Source organism: Phyllobates terribilis, unplaced genomic scaffold (genome assembly GCF_046119375.1).
Source record: "Phyllobates terribilis strain yellow unplaced genomic scaffold, ASM4611937v1 Scaffold_12__6_contigs__length_324123572, whole genome shotgun sequence".
Taxonomy (NCBI): Eukaryota; Metazoa; Chordata; class Amphibia; order Anura; family Dendrobatidae; genus Phyllobates; species Phyllobates terribilis.
In genome coordinates, this window is record NW_027362772.1 from 189,498,324 (window position 1) to 189,519,384 (window position 21,061).

Here is a 21,061-nt window from a genome sequence, read left to right on the forward strand (position 1 = left end):
GTAGTAGTGGCAACCCGGTTCCGTGGCTCAGGGTGGTCAGGCCAGTGGTAGTCCGTTATATTGATTATGTCCGACTACGCCACCCGTGGATTGCGGTTATTAGGAACCGCCGCTGCATGCAGACCGCTGGGGCTGATGAGGTGTGCAGCTATGGTAGTGTGACTCCCCACGGGAAGAGTGCGGCCCCAGGGCAGTATAGTGAATGGTGGGAGTGATGGTAATGCTGGAGGAGCAAGGAGCACACAGACAACAGGTTGCAGTCCAGGGTCTTTACTAAACAGGTAAACTGACCCACAAACAGTCCCAGCTAGGAGGGGACCTGGATGTCTGAGAGCAATGGGGAAATTGGCCCTGGTCAGGGTGAGGGTGTAGGCCTACCGTGCTTTCTGCGCTCCTTCTGACTATCTCCTCCTGATAGGATAACAGCCCACGTTTCCGAGCTTTCCGTGCTTTCTCGTCTGTATGGCCTGCGACGTGGGTTCCTTTTTGCTCCCAGCCTTGTACGGCTTTTCTGGTCCCTTCGGTTGTGGCAGGGCCTCCAGGCTTCTTAGGCCAAGGAATGTACAGTCCCTTGCGGACTGGTTCTCTGCTGGGGGATGTGGAATCCTTCCAGCCTCAGACACCAAAGTCTGGTAAAATTAAGTCTTTTCTCTGCCAAGACAGGCTCTCTTCGCCTCTTGTCTCTGGCTTGTGGCTCTCTCCTACTGCCACACTTCCTCTTAGGTGCAATCAACTTTCTGTCCCTGCTCTGGGACACGTCTCAAAGCTGAGACAGGCAATCCAGGTCTCCCTAACCCTGTCCCCAGGACCAGCTTTTATAGGGGCAGCCTGCTCCCCCTACTGGCCTGAGACAGGAGGCATTGCATGCTAATGTTCCCCTGGCCAGAGAACCTCCCCCTTGCTCTCAGACATAGCTTTAATTACACTTGTGGCATCCAGGCCTGGGTGACACATTCCCCCCTAGTGAAATTTAGTACTCCGGGACTAAACAGTAAACAAAGATAATATACATAACAATAAAACATTAATAGACAGACGACGCACAAATTGAGTTCTTAAGGTCACAGTGTGGTCTGTGACCAGGTGTCCATATCACCAACACAACGGGGAGCCTTAACCAGGTGGGGGTCTGTCCTACCCCAAGTCCTTCACAGTCTTAGTTCATTCCTGGGCTAGGCTCAGAATGCAGTCTATACCAGGTCCCGGTTATACAAAGTCCATAACCTTTGAGTCCTTACGGTAGCTGCAAGAAACTGAAACTGAGTATTACCAAACATGCATGTAACTTTGCAAACGATTCAACATTTGGCAACAGGGTTATTTACAATTTTTGCGCGCTCTATATTCTCCAGCGAGCGGGTATCTGTCCCTTTGTGCTCCTGGTTGACCTCCTTAACCCACTGTCTGGTGGTGGACCAACCTGGCTTTCCCCACTAGCGTTAGGGGTACAGCTACCAGCTGGGTGTACAGGTAGGGCAGGCAGCTGTCTGCGGGTTCTTTGGCTTACCGCAGGCATGGCAGGCTCACTGTCAGCAGAGGGTTGACTCTCCTGGGCTGCTGGTACAGGCTCTTCTGCCTCTGGAACCGCTTGCTCCTCTTCACCTTCCGGCTCTGGTGTTGGTTGTTGCTGGGCCGGTTGCAGGAAATGCAGGACGGGTACCACTATGGCATCATTTATGCGAGTCCAGGACTGAGGGAACTCTCCGAGAACGGTGCTGATCATTTCTTCCTTGTCCTCTGCGGGTTCAAGGTCACTCTGATCCTCTTCTGCACTACGGAGTTGCTCGGGGCACCTTTTGAGGTGGTCTCTGGAGACGACACTAGTGGTTTCTCCTCCGTCCTTGGTGATTATGCACACCTTTGGGTTGTCGTGGTCAGACTGCAGTACGGTGTAGGGTTCCCTTTCCCACTGGTCGTCCAACTTATGTAGCCTTCCTTTTCGCTTTAGGACTTGCTCACCAGGTTCTAGGGGACTAGCAGGGGCGTGTTGATTGAAGAGTCTTTCTTGCTTCTCTCTCACCTGGGCCAGGCTCTTCTCCACACTCTCCTGTACCTTCTTGTACTGCAGTTGCCTTTCCGTATCCCAGTCCGCATCCGGGGAGGTGTCCTCAGGTATTAGGACTCCCATCTCCAGGTCTACGGGCAGCTTACCTGGTCTAGCTTGCATCAGGTAAGCTGGGGTGCAGTTTGTAGCATTCACCGGGATATTGTTGTACATGTCTATCAGGTCAGGCAGTTTTTCTGGCCACAGGCTGCGTTCCTCCAGGGGCAACGTCTTCAGGAGATCAATGACTATATTATTCATCTTCTCACACATCCCGTTGGTTTGGGGGTGGTAAGGCGTTGTCCGAATCTTCTTACAGCCATAGAGGTTGCAGAACTCCTGGAAGATTTCAGCCTCGAACGCTGGACCCTGGTCTGTCAGGACCTGTTCCGGATACCCGTGTGGACGGCAGAAGTATTTCTGGAAGGCTCTGGCCGCTGTTTGGGCTGTCAAGTCCTTTACCGGGACCACCACGGGAATAGTGGTCCACGATTGTCAGGGTGTAGATGTATCCGGACCGGCTTGGAGCCAATTTGACGTGGTCCAGAGCTACCAGCTCAAGAGGCTGCGTGGTGACGATGGGCCTCAAGGGTGTCTTCTGGCTGGTGCGGTCCTTCCTCCTCAGGTGACAAGGGCCACAGTCTCTGCACCACTTTTCTACAGCTCCTCTCATGCCGACCCAAAAGAACCTTCCTCTTAGTAGGAACTCCAGTTTCTTCCAACCGAAGTGTCCCGCTCTGTCATGGTAAGCTCCCAGGACCATAGCTGCATCTCGCCTTGGGACCACGACTTGCCAGGTCAGCTCGTGCGTCCGGTGGTTGACAATCCTTCTGCACAACTTGCCTTCGTACAGGAACAGCTTGCTCTTCTCCTTCCATAGCTGCTTGGCTTCCTCTGGGGCATCTGGATCTAGGCGGGCGTCTTCCCGGGTCAGCAGATCTTTCACCAGGCAGACAGCAGGGTCACTATCTTGGGTTTCGGCCCAGCTGTGGTGAGGTAGGGGATTCATCATCACAGTTGTTAGATCCTCCTCCTTCACGCGGTGAGAGTGTTGAGCGGCTCCATACCGGTGAAACGCGGGGAGTTCTACCTCTTCCAGCTCTTCTGGGTCTTCGTCACCTTCAGGTAAGTGAGGCATTCTTGATAGGGCGTCCGCGTTGGCGTTGGTTTTGCCTGCCCGGTACTTGATCACGAAGTCATAGTTGGAGAGACGGGCCATCCACCGCTGTTCCAGGGCACCCAGTCTTGCATTGTCCAGGTGTGTCAACGGGTTGTTGTCCGTGTACACGGTGAACTTTGCGGAGGCCAGGTAATGCTTGAAGCGTTCCGTCACGGCCCACACCACCGCCAAGAATTCTAGCTTGAAGGAGCTGTAATTCTCCGGGTTCCTCTCAGTGGGCCTCAGCTTCCGGCTGGCGTACGCGATCACCCGTTCTCTGCCCTGTTGGTTTTGGGACAGTACGGCTCCCAGTCCCACATTACTGGCGTCTGTGTGGAGAATGAATGGCTGGCCATAATCAGGGTAGGCCAGGATCTCATCCCCCGTGAGGGCCATCTTTAGCTGGCGGAAGGACTCCTCTTCCGGTTTATCCCACTTGAAGGGTGGCTTTTGACTTCGGGACTTAGACTGTCCGATCAGGAGGTCCTGCATAGGAGCTGCCATCTTAGTGAACCCGGGGATGAACCTTCGGTAGTAGCCTACCAACCCGAGAAACTGTCTCACCTCTTTGATGTTCGAGGGGCTTGGCCAGCTCATGATTGCCGTGACCTTGTCAGGGTCGGGGGCCACTCCTTCCGCACTTACCACGTGGCCTAGGTACTGGACCTTTGGTTTCAGCAGGTGACACTTCGATGGTTTCACCTTCAGGCCGTAGCCTGCCAGGGCTTCGAACACCTCGGCCAGGTGCTTTAGATGGTCCTCGTAGGTCTTCGAATAGACGATCACGTCGTCCAGGTAAAGGAGGACCGTCTCGAAGTTTCGGTGCCCTAGACAGCATTCCATCAGCCGCTGGAAGGTCCCTGGTGCGTTGCAGAGCCCGAAAGGCATACAGTTGAATTCGCTCAGTCCCATCGGGGTGGTGAAGGCGGTCTTCTCCTTGTCAGCCTCTGCCACAGGAACCTGCCAGTACCCGCTAGTAAGGTCCAAAGTAGAAAAGAAGTTAGCAGATTTTAGTGCGGCTAAAGACTCTTCTATTCTAGGCAGCGGATATGCGTCTTTGTGAGTGATACGGTTGATTTGTCTATAGTCCACGCACATTCTCATGGTGCCGTCTTTCTTTTTGACCAGAACCAAAGGGGCTGCCCAGGGGCTACAGCTGTCTCTAATAACCCCAGCTTCTTTCATCTCTCTTAGCATGCCCTTTGCGTTCTGATAATGTGCAGGGGGTGCAGGTCTGTGTCTCTCTTTTATTGGTGGGTGGCTCCCGGTGGGGATGTGGTGTTCTATCCCCTTTACTCTGCCGAAGTCTAGCGGGTGCTTACTAAAGACTCACTCGTACTCCTGTACCACCCAGTAGACTCCTTGTTTTTGGTGCAGGGGAGTGGAGTCAGCACCCACGTGGAGTTTCTGGCACCAGTCCTCCTTTTGTTTCTGGGAGCCATTACCCTCCGCCTGAGGCGATGGAGGCAAGGGTTCCACGGCCCTGATAGCTTGGTGTTCGACAACAAACAGTTTGGCGAGTGTAGCGTACCTGGGTAAGTGTACTTCCCTCTCCCCAATGTTGAGGATGCGGACGGGCACCCTCCCATGACGGACATCAACCACCCCCCGGGCTGTCAAAATGGTGGGCCTGCTGTCTGAGTACACGGGTTCTACCATGGCTTGGTAGTCTCTACCTCTCAACCCGATTGCAGTCCGACACCAGATCATCATTTCACTTTTGGGAGGCATGGAAATGGGGAATGGATCACTGAGTCTTACGCTACCGATCTCACCACCAGACAGTTCTACCTGCTGCGGTCTCATCAGGGCTTTTATCTCCTTGTTGAGGACTCTCTGTTGGCTGGAACTAGCATTCACCGCCACCTGTTGTAGAATTACAATTACTTCTGAAAGACAATTTTCAATGATGTTAGTACCCACAGTTATTTTAGGGTGACTTTCATGACGGTCAATGTCCACAATAATCACTCCCTGTGCCGGCAGTTCAACTTTACCAATTTTAATGGTCATCTCCTTGAACCCCATCTGCGGCACGGGTAAGCAATTACTGGCGATGATGCTCAAGTTACTGTCTGGATACCGTGTGATATCAGCATCAGTCCAATACTGCTTAAAAAGTACATAAGGGATAGTGGTTACTTGTGACCCAGTATCCAGCAAGGCGCTCATGGGGATACCGTCCAGCACCACGGGTAAAACCGGGCGCCCCCCAACGTACTTATTACGCCAATTGTAAGGGCCTGGTGATCTTATGCCTGGGGGTTGGCCCTCTGCCCCAGGTTGGACCCGTTTAAATTACAGTACCTGGAAATGTGTCCGGGCTGGTTGCATCGACGGCAAATGGGCTGTCCATCCTCTGCGTAGCGGTCTGTGGGCCTCCCTCGGAACGACGGTTTCCTCCTCTGTCGATGCCACGGGACATCCTCCGGACTTGAAGCCAGCTCGATGGGTCTTGACGGGTCCACTTGCAACGCCTGGACGGTCCTGGTCAACGCCGCGACGCTCCTGGTCAGCTCCTGGACTTGGTGGTGCAGGCCTTTCGACGGGGCTTGGTTCAGAGCCTGTGCATCAGCCTCCACGGAGTCCATAGAGGAGGGCGCCGCCTCCTGGTGGTAGGTGATAGCAGGGCGCCGGGGGTTTATAGCGCCGCTGGTTGTAGATTCACGGAGCACCCTTATGGCCCTGTCCTTAAATTGGGCAAAGGTCAGGTCGGGGTTCTGAAAGCTGGGCCCTGTGGGCGCTGGACAGCAGACCCTCTATGAATTGTTCTGTTAGCAGCTTATCGGTTTCCTGCACACTGCCAGGGTCAGTTTGTTGAATAGCCCTCAAGGCTTCCTGTAAATTTAAGGCATAGTCTCTGATGCTGTCCTGTGCCCGCTGCTTACATCCATAGAACCTCATTTTAATCTCAGCGAAGGTACGTGTATCAAAGGTACCCCGCAGCCGGGCCAGAATACCCTTCACAGTCCTTTTCTTCTCAGTGGGCCATGATTTTACCTCCCTTTGGGCTGCGCCAGTTAACTGCCCTGTCAATATGCTGACCTTCTGTTCCTCTGTCAGGGGGTAAACTTGGAACAAACTATACAGTCTTTCCTTGAAGTCAGGTAGGGCATGGGGCTCCCCTGAGTACTTGGGCAGCCAGGCCGCTCCAGGGATGTAGGGCAAGGAAAAGGGCATCACCGCTGCTGCAGCTGCGTTGGTGGTAGTGGGCGCCTCTGTGTCCGACATCTTCCTCCCCCCCTAGTGAAGTGTGGCTTACCTTCCGACGATCCTCTTCTGTAGGCCGCGGCTCCGCTGCTGCTGCTATGGACGAGGACCTGGCGTCGCATCCTGATGACGTCAGCGTCGCTCTCTCTCCCTTCCAGGACCTTGCGCAGCGTCGGTGCGTGGGGCGGAGCTTCGGATCTCGCGCGGTTTTGACGTCCACGCCCCTCTTCTTCCCGCGCGGCGTCCTGAAGATGGCGTCCGATGGCGGGAAGACGGCAGAAGACGGCGGGAAACGGTCCAAGATGGCGTCTGATGGCGGGAATCGGCTCCGGATGGCGGGAAACGACTCCGGACGGCGGGAAACTTCGCCACAGGTAAGTTACAAAAGTCTTTTTCAGGCACGCAGTACCCGGTGGTTGCGGGCACGAAATCCTGCCGACTACGCCAAAGCTGACTCGCCCCCTGGGCCATGGGGCACTCGGATCCGGGCAATAGGGAGCGATGGGAGTAGTAGTGGCAACCCGGTTCCGTAGCTCAGGGTGGTCAGGCCAGTGGTAGTCCGTTATATTGATTATGTCCGACTACGCCACCCGTGGATTGCGGTTATTAGGAACCGCCGCTGCATGCAGACCGCTGGGGCTGATGAGGTGTGCAGCTATGGTAGTGTGACTCCCCACGGGAAGAGTGCGGCCCCAGGGCAGTATAGTGGATGGTGGGAGTGATGGTAGTGCTGGAGGAGCAAGGAGCACACAGACAACAGGTTGTAGTCCAGGGTCTTTACTAAACAGGTAAACTGACCCACAAACAGTCCCAGCTAGGAGGGGACCTGGATGTCTGAGAGCAACGGGGAAATTGGCCCTGGTCAGGGTGAGGGTGTAGGCCTACCGTGCTTTCTGCGCTCCTTCTGACTATCTCCTCCTGATAGGATAACAGCCCACGTTTCCGAGCTTTCCGTGCTTTCTCGCCTGTATGGCCTGCGACGTGGGTTCCTTTTTGCTCCCAGCCTTGTACGGCTTTACTGGTCCCTTCGGTTGTGGCAGGGCCTCCAGGCTTCTTAGGCCAAGGAATGTACAGTCCCTTGCGGACTGGTTCTCTGCTGGGGGATGTGGAATCCTTCCAGCCTCAGACACCAAAGTCTGGTAAAATTAAGTCTTTTCTCTGCTAAGACAGGCTCTCTTCGCCTCTTGTCTCTGGCTTGTGGCTCTCTCCTACTGCCACACTTCCTCTTAGGTGCAATCAACTTTCTGTCCCTGCTCTGGGACACGTCTCAAAGCTGAGACAGGCAATCCAGTTCTCCCTAACCCTGTCCCCAGTACCAGCTTTTATAGGGGCAGCCTGCTCCCCCTACTGGCCTGAGACAGGAGGCATTGCATGCTAATGTTCCCCTGGCCAGAGAACCTCCCCCTTGCTCTCAGACATAGCTTTAATTACACTTGTGGCATCCAGGCCTGGGTGACACAGAATGACTTCCCTCCCATCCCTATATCATTCCCATAAAACCACACCCTTTAAAAGAGTTAACCCCCAGCATATAACATGCTGGCAGAAAGTTTGTTTTCAGTTCACGCAGGCTAGCAACCTGCGTGACACATACCTCCCCTCATATATCATACCAGTGACTCTGTCACAACCTATTGTGTGTTTGTGCTTGTCTGATGTATGTGTTCATTGTGTGTCCTGCACTCATGTGATGTGTACTCTGCGCTCGTGAGATGTGTGTGCTGTACTCACGAGCGCAGGAAAAAGTGGAAAACATAGGACTATTCTGAAGTGGCCTTCTATAAGCCTTGACCTAAATACTATTGAGCATCTTCGGAAAGAGCTGAAACATGCCATCTGGAAAAGGCAACCTTCAAACACGAGACAACTGGAGCAGTTTGTTCATGAGGAGTGGGTCAAAATACCTGTCGAGAGGTGCAGAAGTCTCATTGACAGTTACAGGAATCGTTTGATTGCAGTGATTGCCTCAAAAGGTTGTTCAACAAAATATTAAGTTAAGAGTACCATCATTTCTGTCCAGGCCTATTTCATGAGTTTAATTTTTAAAATATTTTTGTGGAAGCATGGTTGAAAAGCAATGTTTGACTTTCACTTTCATAGATTTTTAATTTATTATTACTTTTGTCAGTGTAGCATCGGAGTCTCTGCCCCCTGCCAGGCAGAGACGCCGTCCCACTCACCTCCTCGCACTGCGTTCACCAGCGCTCCTCTTCCTGGTGCTGGCACGCGCAGCTCCCCTGGCACTGTGCTTAGGGCGCGCGCGCTCCCTCCCACTTAAACAGGCCGTGCGCTGTCCTAAGGAGTCCCTGGCCAATAGCCGAGGTTCCTCCCATATATAAGGCACCTCCTCCAAAATGGAGGTGCCCGAGCAAAAGTTGTTGCACAGTGTTTCTGACCTCTGTTTCAGCCCTCAGGTCCCGCTGCTAGCCTGACTACCAGTCTTGCCCGCCAGCCTGCTGCCTGCCTGTTACCTGCCATGCCTGCCAGTCCGCTCACCTGGGAGCACTTGCCTGTTGCCTGCCTATTACCTGCCGTGCCTGCCAGTACGCTCACCTGGGAGCACTTGCCTGTTGCCTGCCTGTTACCTGCCATCTCGCTCACCTGGGAGCACTTGCCTGTGACCTTCCTGTTACCTGCTTGTTACCTGCCGTGCCTTCCCGGAGGCTCCTGCCGTCACTTGCCGTGACCACCTAGACTCCTGCCGTCACTTGCCGTGACCACCCTCCAGCCCACCTAGAGACTCCTGCCGTCACTTGCCATGACCACCTAGAGACTCCTGCCGTCACTTGCCATGACCACCTGCCAGCCCACCTAGGGACTCCTGCCGTCACTTGCCGTGTCTACCTGATAGCCTACCTGGAGGCTTCTGCTCGCCAGCCTGCCTGCTGTGCCTACCTGCTATTCCGGTCAGTCCCTGCCATCTGTACCGTGGGAGTCACCTGCTCCCTTACAAGGTCGTCCCCAGAGTAGCACATGGTCCCTCGGCTCGGTCCCTCCCAGGTCACGGAGGCGTTAGCCGCCGTACGACCAGGGTCGGTCCGGGTTGATACTTAGTTACGCCCCTCTGGGTCCCTCCTTGCACCGTAGCACAGAGGTTCCACCCCCCGGACCAGTAACAGTCAGATTCAAGTTATTTCTGTGACCATTGTGGGTTTTTCTTTCATTAAACGAGGGGTACCAACAATTTTGACCATGTGTGTATGTAAGTACAAAGTACACTGGACACTCATCACATCAGAATGTTACACAAGTACAGCACACATCACACAAACAAAATGCACATATCTTTTTGACCACGTGTCTATATGACATGACATGCTTTTGTTGTGTCAAATAATGTTAAAGTGATTTAGTTTTATTTCTTTTAAGGCTTACTCTAGAGAAAAACAATAAAATCAGGGATACTCACCCTCTTTGCTACTGCTCTGGTCTTTGTTTTAAGGCTGCAGGCGTGATATGACTAAAACATGCGAGTTAATCACTGAGCTCAGCAGTCATACCAAGGTAGACAGAACAAGCTGCTGAGCCCTGTTACTGGCTAAAGTGGTCACATTTGACATTACCACTGCAACCTATAATAGATTTCCTAAAGGAGAAAAAACGTGGCGCTATCTAAGCGTAGTAAGATTTGATCAATTAAAAGGGTGAGTATCTATAGGAAATTGCTCACCTGATGCGGTTGTGCAAGCAGAGGCACAACTCCCGCTTGTAGTATGGATGAAATTGCAAAGGACTGCGGCCTTAATACCTAAGGGTCTGAAAATTAATATTCCTTCTACTTTCCCTGATGACAAGACTTTTACCACAGACTGGAATTTGCATTTAGAGACATGTTCTATGAATTTATTAAATATTTTGATTACCAAATGAAAGAATTTGGCATCCCAAGCGGCATCACGTTGTGAAGCCCTACTATCAGATCTAGACAAATACAATTCTTTCCCTTCTTATGATGAACTAAATAAAAATATAATATCGAGATTTAGAACATATGAGAGAGAGCTGGCAGAAAGAAAAGCCAGCAAATTGAAAAGAGATTCATACACACCTAATGAACCATCCCTACTGACAGCGGCAAGTGCAAATTCAAACTATAAAGTGCCACCAAAACCATACAATAACTCTTTCAAAAATATTAACAAAAACAACTACACAAATAATAATAGACTCACCCATAAATCAAATGCATCTCCTTTTACTGTCAAGGGAGCAATAAAATCCTGGTCTTTCTTTCCCACAAATACAAAGTATCAGCAGGAGCCATACTGGTCTGCACAATCCTTGAACCAGGCTTACAAATGTACCAACTTGGGGGCAAGGAAAGCAGATGCAATTACCCACAATACCAGCAGTAAAATAGCAACCCAGACAACTTCATTCCCAGCACCAAATCCCAGGTTACCTTCCCTGCAGGGACACAACCATCTTCCCTCTTCACTTTCCCCTCCCAGAGTTCATCCACCTACCATTCCCTCACCTCCATTAGCATCACATTCCTTCAGTCATACTACCACAGAAGCAACTGAGCCTATTACTTTTGGGTGTCGACCCACTACTAATTCTGTTACCACACATTCTCCCAGGCTTCCAGCATTGCAATTCCCTCATGAAGAGTTCTCAGATCTTCCATTAGATCTCAGTGAACTCACCTTACATGAATTCTCCCACCACTCCTCCGCCCAGAACACTATAATACAACAACCTTCTCCACCACCTGTTTCTCCCTCATCAGCCAGTACTGCTTCACACATTTTTTTTTAGAAATAGGACCCACGCGTCCACCACCTCCACAATCGCCCACAACTCCCTCAGTTCCTTTGCTACCGACCACAAAAACAGCACCCCTTTTGGCGCGAAGCACAATAAAATATTATTTTGCCCCACTGGTCTCCCGCAAAAGAAAAGAAAGACCAGGGGGAAGTGAGGAGGAAGAAAACATAGAAATAAAACAAAAAAGAAAATACCAATTCTAATGAAATGAGAAGTGAGGATGAAAAATCAAATAAAACACAAACAGTTAAGATTTTTAATCTCTCTAGCCATACTCTCACTGAGGGAGAAAACTCTTTATTAAGTAAGGGTCTAAATTTTTGTCCTGCGCAAAACAACAATGATTTTCAACTTTTTCTTGATCTAAATAATTTTGTGAGGAAATTAACACTCAGCAGACATTTTGCCCTGATGAAAAACTCACATGCTGAAACCAATATGTCAGCTGATGATTTCAGACATCAGGATGTGAGACCTAGCTCCAATTTTTACCCCCTTCACCACCGGGGACATTATTTAGATACATTTTACTCCTTAGTGGCAGAGGGTTTTAAAAAATGTGGTACTGCACAAAAAAGAGACAATAATCTCACTAGAAAAGAAAAAGAAGCATTACAAAGTTTACAATCGAATGGAAATATTGTAATCAGACAGACAGATAAAGGGGGGGGGGGGGAGTCGTTCTACAAGATACAGATGATTATGTTAGGGAGGCATATAAGATTTTGTCGGATAATAAATACTATACATTAGTTGATAGGGATCCATCACCCCAATTTGAATTAGAATATTTACAACTGATAAATAGTGTTGAGCATTCCGATACTGAAATATCGGGTATCGGCCGATATTTGCGGTATCGGAATTCCGATACTTAATTCCGATACTTTTACAATATCGAATACTGGAATCGGAAGTTCCCATAATGCCTGCGCTCTGCAGTGTCTCTGAAGTATGACAAGCTGGATGGCAGCGCTCAGCTGAGATCCAGCCTGTCATCAGAATGCCATCCCAGCGTGGGAGAACTCTCCTGATTGTTTAAAAGCCGGCGGGCGGTAAAAAGCCGCCGGCTTTTAAACAATCACACAGCCCCATACTGTGTGTGCGGTGTCTGTGCGATGTCTGCGGGTGTGTGCGGTGTCTGTGCGATGTCTGCGAGTGTGTGCGGTGTCTGTGCGATGTCTGCGGGTGTGTGCGTGCAGGCAGACATAGGCCGATGTGACACTACTACTCCCATCGGCCTATGTCTGTCCCCCGTCCACTCGTGCCAGCAGGATCAGCTCGATGGGAGCAGTAGTTCCCATCAGACTGATCCTGCTATTTAAATTGCCCTACTGTGTCCCCAATAAATTTTAAATACATGTCATTGGTGGCCAGTGGTTGCCTACAATAAATTAGTTCATACATTACCTGTCCCCGCCGATCGCCACCTAAAATAAAGTAAAAAATAAAAAACTACACCTATACTCACCTAGACACCTAATTCCCCGAAGCCATCGATCTCCTGTAATAAAATATAAAATAATAAACCACAACCTTATCCTTACCCCTCCGTAGTAGTCCACGAGTGTCCCACGATGATCTCCAGTTTAGAGCAGCCACATAGAATGTGACCGCTCTGAACCGCTGCCGCCGCTAGAATGATGGGGCCGTAAATCAGCCCCGTCATTGCATAAGCGGGTTCGCCGGAGTTCAGGCAGCGCTGCTCCGGTTAGCTCCTTTACGGCCCTGCTGTATTGTGAGAAATTACCACGGTACAGCAGTGCCGTAAAGGAGGTCTCCGGAGCTGCGCTGCCTGAATGCACACCGGTGACCTCAGTCAGTGGCTCCCGCTGCCGGGAGCGGACGTGTTCCCGGCAGTGTGAGCTTACAGCAGCCATGCACAGCTGTCACCATCTCCAGATGTGACAGCTGTGCATGGGAGATCAGCGCAGGAACGTGGACAGGTAACTATTTTTTTTTAGTAAACTAAGAATTAAATAAAATTGTGTGTTTTATTTCAAATAAATTATTTTTTTCTGGGTGTAGTATGTTTTTTCTTTTTAACACTTTGTAGGTTAGTAATGGGGGTGTCTTATAGACGCCCATCATTACTAACCTGGGCTTCATGGCAGCTGGCGCTGACATGAACCCCAACCCTATTACCCCCTGCCACCGCACCAGGGCAGCGTGGAAGAGCGAGGCCAAGTGCCAGAGTTGGCGCATCCTATGGATGCGCCATTTCTGGGGCGGCTGACGGCTGGTGTTTCTACCCTGGGAGGGGGCCAATATTCATGGCACCCTTCCTGGGCTATTAATATCAGCCCCCAGCTGTCTGCCTAGCCTTTGCTAGCTATTAAATAGGGGGTACCCCACGTCATTTTTTGGGGGGGGTCCCCCATTTTAATAGCTAGTAAAGGCTAGGTATTCAGCTGGGGGCTGATATTAGTAGTCTGGGAAGCTCCGTGGGTATTACCCACTTCCCAGGCTTCAAACATCTGCCCCAGCCGTCTGCTTAACCTCCGCTAGAGCCTAAAATTATGGGGGATCCCACGCCAATTTTTTTTTAAATAAATCCTTTATTTTAACACTAAATGACACTTGAGGAGTTAATAAAGATGCAGTCCCTAAATTATTATTTATTTTTTAATAAATTTTTCCCAAAAATTTTGACGTGGGCTTTGCCATATTTTTGTATTCCAGCCAGGTACAGCATCCAGCTTCTATGAACGCGCCATTTTCCGGGGTGGCTGCGGACTGCAATTTGCACCGGGGAGGGGGGGGGGGCAGAAAGCTTGGGCCTCCCTGCGCTGCAGATTCCATCCCCCAGCTGCCTAGTTGTACCTGGCTGGACACACAAATAGGGAGAAGCCCCACGTAGTTTTTTTTTTAATTATTTCATGAAATTCATGAAATAATAAAGAAAAAAAGGGCTTCCCTATATTGTTGTGTCCGGCCAGGTACAAATAGGCAGCTGGTGGTTGGGCGCAGCCCGTTCCTGCCTGCTGTACCTGGCTGGACACAAATATAGTGCGAAGCCCCACGTCAATTTTTTTTAAATTATTTCAGGAAATTCATGAAATAATTAAAAAAAAATTGACGTGGGGCTTCGCACTATATTTGTGTCCAGCCAGGTACAGCAGGCAGGAACGGGCTGCCCCCAACCACCAGCTGCCTATTTGTACCTGGTTGGACACAACAATATAGGGAAGCCCTTTTTTTCTTAATTATTTCATGAATTTCATGAAATAATTAAAAAAAGAAATACGTGGGGCTTCGCCCTATTTTTGTGTCCAGCCAGGTACAACTAGGCAGCTGGGAGCTGGAATCCGCAGCGCAGGGAGGCCCAAGCTTTCTGGGCCCCACCCGCTGCAAATTGCAGTCCGCAGCCACCCCGGAAAATGGCGCGTTCATAGAAGCGCCATCTTCTGGCGCTGTACCCAACTCATCCAGGGCCCTGGTGCGGTGACTCACTGAGTAATAAAGGGGTTAAGGCCAGCTTGGCATTATCAGCTGGCCCTAAGCCCGAAATTCATGGGGTCACGCCAATATTAGACATGACCACCATGAATTTCTAGTAAAGTATTTAAAAAAAACACAACACCCAGAAAAAAGTTCTTTAATTGAAATAAACACACAATTCTTTATTGTTCTAAATTAAACTATACTTACCATCACACCCATTCCAGCTGAAGCCAACGATCTCCTGCAATAAAAGAAAAATAATAAAGCAACCTCATCCTTACCTTTCCATGGATACTTTTTGGGTATCGGTCCGATCCAATCCGATACGATATTTCCTGATATCGGAAGGTATCGCTCAACACTACTGATAAACAAAGCCTACAAAGAAAAAATATTAAACAAAAAAGAAAAAGTTTTTTGACCAACTCTACTCCAACTAGAGCAATATTCTACCATCTCCCAAAAATCCATAAGAGTTTAAAAGAACCCCCAGGACGCCCCATTATATCGGGCATAGGATCCCTCACTAGCTCCCTCTCACATTACATAGATCTCTATCTACAGGAGTTTGTCATCCAACTTCCCTCTTATTTGAGAGATTCGGCACAATTGATCAAAGAGACAAAAGAAATCGTATGGGAGGAGAATTATTCCAATATCGGACACAAATTGGGACTAGATTGTGTAGAATTTTACCTGAACACAGTTCCTACCTTAAAAATGGAGCAAAAGCTTTTTTTGCTGGCAGGTTTGCGTTTTATATTAGAGCACAACCTCTTTATGTTCGAGGATAAATTATACCTGCAGCGGCTTGGGACCGCAATGGGGACTCGGGTGGCCCCAAGTTTCGCAAATCTGTTCATGGGGCGATTCGAGTCCCTATCGTCAATTATGTCACATGAATATAAAGCATAAATCAAATACTACCGTAGATATATTGATGACCTGATTATTATATGGAGCGGTACGGAACAGAAGGCTATAAAATTTGTGACAGGACTCAATACCAATAAAGGGGGCCTCACATTCACAGCTCATATAGCGAGTGACAAAATTATATATCTAGATCTGGAATTATTTCATATGGATAAGACCATCATGAGCAAAACACACTTCAAAACAGTCGATGGAAATGGGTATTTAGACTTCAATAGTGCTCATTTCCCGAAATGGAAAAAGAATATCCCAACAAGTCAATTTCACCGAATCAGGAGAAATTGTACCTTAACATCTGATTACATAAATCAATTAAAAATTCTTGAAAAAAAGTTCAAAGAAAAAAGATATCCCATGGGGATTGCTGAAACAGCTTTTCAAAAAAATTTTAATTTAACGCAATTGGATTGTCTCAATAAACAAAATAAGAAGGGAGAAGAAAGTAAGGAAGATAAAAACCTTTGGAGACACAATTTCATTACGGCATATAAACGGGGTAATCAGTATATCCACAACACTTTAAAGAAACATTGGTACTTATTGCAAAAGGACCCTATATTAAAAACAATTTTACCAAAAGAACCACAAATTACTTTCAGAAGGGGCACAAGGGTAAAAAATATGATAGCTCCAAGTAAATTGATGAAAAAAAGACCCCAAAAAATCAGTGTTGATCCATCAGTTTATAAAAAGGAGGGGGGAGTCTCTAAATGCTTTCTAAAAAAATGCTGCTGCTGCAAGATTATAAATCATGGAGCTAAAGAAATTAATTGTAATAATACAGGAGAAAAACATAAGATCTCACAAAATCTAACATGCGATTCCGATCACGTGATTTATGTGGTTACCTGTGTCTGTGGTCTTCAATATGTGGGTCGTACCACCCAGACTCTGAGATCACGCATGAATGGCCACAGACATAATGTAAAAAATGGTTTCTTGAAACAAAGTCTATCTAGACATATAGTGATGAAGCACAATAAAAACTTTGATGTGGTCAAAGTTACACCACTGGAACAAATCAATATAGAATCACTAAATAGAAAAAAGACATTGAATGCTAAAGAATCATTTTGGATTTTTAAATTGCAAAGTTTATCTCCGGATGGTCTGAACTATAAACTAGAACAAGTTTGATCATCATCACAAATACATTTTTATTATGGATCTTTGTTTTATTGTGCATCTCTGTTTTTTTTTTTCTTCTTTTTTTTTTTTTGTTGTTTCATTGTTTTTTTTATTCAATACTTTTTATCACCAAAAGAACAGTTGTGTATTTTTATACTGAAGTGGTACTTTTTAGCTTTCTAGATAATGGGATGTTTCATTTTTTATCCAAAGGAAAAAAAAACTGAGAACAATGCAGGATGAAGCACTCCTCCTCTTCCTCTTTTTGTAACCCCTCCCTCTCTCACTCTGGCAAAGGGCTACAAAAGAAGGGTCAAGTTAATTTTTTCCATACACCTGAAGAAGGCTGTAAACAGCCGAAACGCATTGTGTATATAGGTTTTATTGTTTTATATTAGTGTGATTAATATATTTTTATTATTTTTACTTACGAGCAGCCTGAAGTTCTTGCACCTTGATCTCACTTGGTGGCAAAGATAGCGCCATCATCTGGTTCTTCCTTTTGGCACTGCAACCTATAAATATAGATGGAGCAGTAGCCGGGAGATATCACTGGACCAGGTGAAAATGAGTAACTTTACTTTAATATTATTTTTTCCATAGCACAAGCCGATGAGCAAAAAATTAAAATGGAAGACCCATTTAAGAGGGGGGAGGGCCCATGCACAGTTCTTGCACAGGGGCCCTTTGCTTTCAGTGTCCGCCCCTGGGCAGGGATGCAAAGAGTCAGATACCCACTGAACTAATATTTATTTATCTCATATAGCGCCGTCATAATCTGCAGCACTTTACAGACATTATCGGCATCCTCCCCATTGGAGCTCACAATCTAAATTCCCTATTAGTATGTGTTTGGACTGTGGGAGGAAACCGGAAAACTCGTAGGAAAGCCACGCAAACATGTGTAGAAAATACAAACACCTTGCAGATGTTGTCCCTGGTGGGATTTGAATCCAGGACTCCAAGGCTGCAGTCCTAACCACTGAGTCATCAAAAATCTCTACACAGATGAACATCTATACTACGGCCTTATGGTGACCATATAGTGGTAGATATCAGTCCTGCAGTACATATACAGTAAGTGATTAAAGTACAGTTACATATAGCAGCTTACAGCTGACTTCCTTCTGATGTTCACGCTTCCTGTCTTTTTCATCTGGCCCAGACAGACATGACAACTTCTCCAGCCAGGACTTGGCTGCAGAGATTACAACAAAAACACATCTGACTTCTCACATTTCCAGCCCCATTCCCATCTATTCCCAACCTGCACAAACTACATATCCTGCTGATATTCCAATACTGAGCTGCAGCTGCCTTATGTGTCCCTATTACTACACCTACTGTGTGGCATAATAATGTTTCCTCTTACTGTCCCACATCGTAATGAGCACCTCACATAGTAATAATGCCTCCTTTGTGCCCTCCAGATGGTAAAATTGGCTCCTAGAAAATATTAATGCCCTTCGCAAATGCCCTACAAAACAGTGTTCATTTTTTGCCCCTAGAAAGTAATAATGCCCCATGTGCACATTTGACGGCCACATTACTCTGAGTGCCCCTATAACAATTATGCTTCTTAAGTGTCCACTTAACATCTAATACTGTCCCCCGAGTTCTCCCATGTATAACTTCTCTATATACATTATGATGGGCAAACAGCTCCCCTATACACAGTATAATGCACCCACAGCTCCTCTATACACATTATGATGCACCCACAACACCGCTATACACAGTATGATGGGCCCACAGCTCCCTTATGCACAGTATTATGGGCCCAAAGCTCCCCTATATGTAACATATTGGGCCCATAGCTCCCTTATACACAGTATAGTAGGCCCACAGCTCCGCTATACACAGTATGGTGGTCCCACAGCTCCGCTAAACACAGTATGGTGGACCCACAGCTCCCCTATACACAGTATTATGGGCCCACAGCTTCTTATAGGCAACATATTGGGTCCACAGCTCCACTATACACAGTATAAGGGGCCCACAGCTTCCCTATACACAGTATAATGCCCCCACAGCTCCCATATACACAGTATAATGCCCCCACAGCTCCCCTATATGCAGTATGGTGGGCCCACAGCTCCACTATGCACAATATATTGGGCCCACAGCTCCGCTATACACACCATGATGTCCCCACTGCTCCCCCAAAATACAGCATAATGAATCCCACGGTAGCCCCCACTATATCAAACACCACCTAATCAGTATGAAATCTTTAATTTAATAAACAAGGAGTGCTCCCACCAACATGAAGGGAGGGAATATAAGGGTGGTGTCAAGGTCTCCGAAAAATCCAGTTACCGGTAAGTAACTTATGACTTTATCGGTCGACCATGACAGCACCACGAGAGAATTGCAGAAATGAAGAAGTCTAGGGAGAGACCACAGCCTGGAGCACCCTTCTCCCAAAGGTGAGGTCAGATGAAACCATATCCAGTCTATAGTGTCTATAGAAAGTAGACGGAGAAGACCAGGTAGCAGCCTTAAATATGTCTTCTATCAAGACACCCGTCTTCTCCGCCCAGGAGGCCGCCACTGCCCGGGTGGAGTGAGCCTTCAACCCTCGTGGTACTTCCTCACCGCTGGATGCATAAGCTAGAGAAACAGCCTCCCTAATCCATCTAGCTATGGTGGACTTTGTAACCTTAGAGCCTTTCCTAACTCCTTGGTAGGATATAAATAAAGAACGGTCTCTCCTAAAATCTTTGGTGACCAAGAGGTACCTAATCACACATCTCCTCACATCTAATTTATGAAACTCCACTTCTTGCTGGTTACTTGGATCAGGACAGAAAGAGGGCAGGATTACTTCTTGGAGTCTGTAGAAACGGGAAGCTACTTTAGGGAGACAAGCGGGATCAGACTTAAGAATTATTCTATCATTCAGGATCTGAGTAAAGGGCAAGGCCGAAGACAGAGCCTGAATATCACTAATCCTCCTAGCAGATGTTAAAGCTATCAGAAGCGCTGTTTAACCCCTTAATAACATCTGACGTACTAATACGCGTCTGTGCCCTGGGACTTAAGAGCCAGACCCGTATTAGTACGTCATGGCGATCGCGCGCGCACACAGGCTGTGTGGGCGCGATCGCCGCCGGGTGTCAGCTGATTGTCACAGCTGACACCCGGTACTATGTGCAGGGAGCGGTCCTGCACCGCTCCCAGCACATTAACCCCCGCGATGCTGCGATCGAAGTCGATCGAAGTCGATCGCGGCATTGCGGGGGCAAGAGGAGGTGATCGGCGATACTCACCTCCTCTTCCGGCTTCCAGCGCAGTCTGAAAAGGCTTCCCGGGTGTTGCCATGACGACCCGATGTCGTCATGACAACATCCGGGTCACCAGAGAGCAGGAAGATTGCTTGGGCATGCGCAGTGCATCTCCAAGCAATCTTCACACTGTGCACTTCTGACAGCCTTCATGGCATAGGGATGGTGCTTCATTCCTGTGCCATGCAGGCGATCAGAAAAAAAAAAGTGAAAGTCCCAGAGTGGGACAAAGTAATAAAGTGTATAAACTGTGTGAAAGTGGAAAAAAAAAAAATGTGCAAAAATATTATAAAAAAATAAAAAAAATAATACACCAAAAATAAAAATATAATGTACCCATCAATATATATTATTCTAAAAAAAAAAAACAATAAAAGTACACATATTTGGTATCGCCGCGTCCGGAACAACCTGACCTATAAAACTGTCCCACTAGTTAACCCCTTCAGTGAACACGGTAAAAAAAAAAAAAAAAAAAAAAACGAAGCAAAAAACAATGCTTTATCACCATACCACCAAACAAAAAGTGGAATAACACGCGATCAAAAAGACGCATATAAATAAAAATGATACCGCTGAAAACGTCATCTCGTCCCGCAAAAAACAAGCCACCATACAGCTCCATCAGCCGAAAAATAAAAAGTTATAGCTCTCAGAATAAAGCGATGCTAAAAAATATTTTTTTCTATAAAATAGCTTTTATTGTGTATAAGCACCAAAACATAGAAAAAATAATACAAATGTGGTACCGCTGTAAACGTACTGACCCGAAGAATAAAGCTACCTCATCAATTTTACCACACGCGGAACAGAATAAAAAAAAAAAAAAAAAATTCCTGAATTGTTGGTTTTTGTTTATTCTGCCTCCCAAAAATCGGAATAGAAAGCGATCAAAAAATGTCACGTGACTGAAAATGACACCAATAACAACGTCAAGTCATCCCGCAAAAAACGAGCCGTCACATGACTGTCTGCCAAAATCTGGAAAAATTATAGCTCTCAAAATATGGCGATGCAAAAACTAGATTTTACAAAAAATGCGTCTTTTAGTGTGTGACAGCTGTCAGTCATAAAAACCTCATA

General features: G+C 47.7%; 1 long non-coding RNA gene across 1 annotated transcript in view; it reads right to left on the reverse strand.

The window, feature by feature from the left end:
• Positions 1-391: 391 nt before the first annotated feature.
• Positions 392-21,061, reverse strand: part of LOC141172386 (uncharacterized) — a 32,902-nt gene continuing 12,232 nt past the window's right edge. The window contains exon 3 of the long non-coding RNA XR_012252467.1: positions 392-1,253. This is a non-coding gene — a long non-coding RNA (uncharacterized lncRNA). The remainder of the gene's footprint in view (positions 1,254-21,061) is intronic.